Raw genomic sequence first — 684 nt, forward strand, 5'->3', positions numbered from 1 at the left:
TTTTTTGTTAAATAGGTATTAATGGTGTTTTGCAAAGATATCGCCGAATTAGTGAAGGAAGTGGGAGCCCAGACGTACAAGAGTAAGCAATGGAGACTATTTATAGATTCTTCAAAGCGAAGTTTGGAAGCAGTATTGCTACATTTTGGAAATGAACTAGAATTCAGCTGCGCTTTCAGTTCACTTAAAAGAGACACACAGTACCATGAAAGTACTCCTCCAAAATGTGAAGTGTGAAGAACACCAGTGGCTTGTGCCATCTTCTTGGCCCGTAATCAGTGGGGTACACCAAGATGACTTGCTATATGTGTGAACGGGACAGTAGAGCATGTAATCAGCATTGGAATAGGAGAGATTGGCCTAAGAGGCAAAACCTGATCGCGGGGTCGAAGAACATTCTGAATGAACATTTGAGTAATACATATCACATTTCACTGCCTCCACTGCACATCAGATTAGGACTGATGACGCAGTACGTGAAAGCACTGGACAAAACGGGAAACTGTGTAACCAATTCCCAAACCTATCGGTTGCTAAATTGAGAGAAGGTGTATTTGTTGGACCAGATATACAGAAGTTGGTGTCTGATGAGCATTTTGAAAATACAATGACGGAAATGGAACAGCAAGCTTTGAGAAGTTTAAAAAAATGTTGTGCATTGTTTCTGTGACGAGGATAAGTAGC

Source organism: Schistocerca gregaria, chromosome 1 (genome assembly GCF_023897955.1).
Source record: "Schistocerca gregaria isolate iqSchGreg1 chromosome 1, iqSchGreg1.2, whole genome shotgun sequence".
In the NCBI taxonomy this organism is placed as follows: domain Eukaryota; kingdom Metazoa; phylum Arthropoda; class Insecta; order Orthoptera; family Acrididae; genus Schistocerca; species Schistocerca gregaria.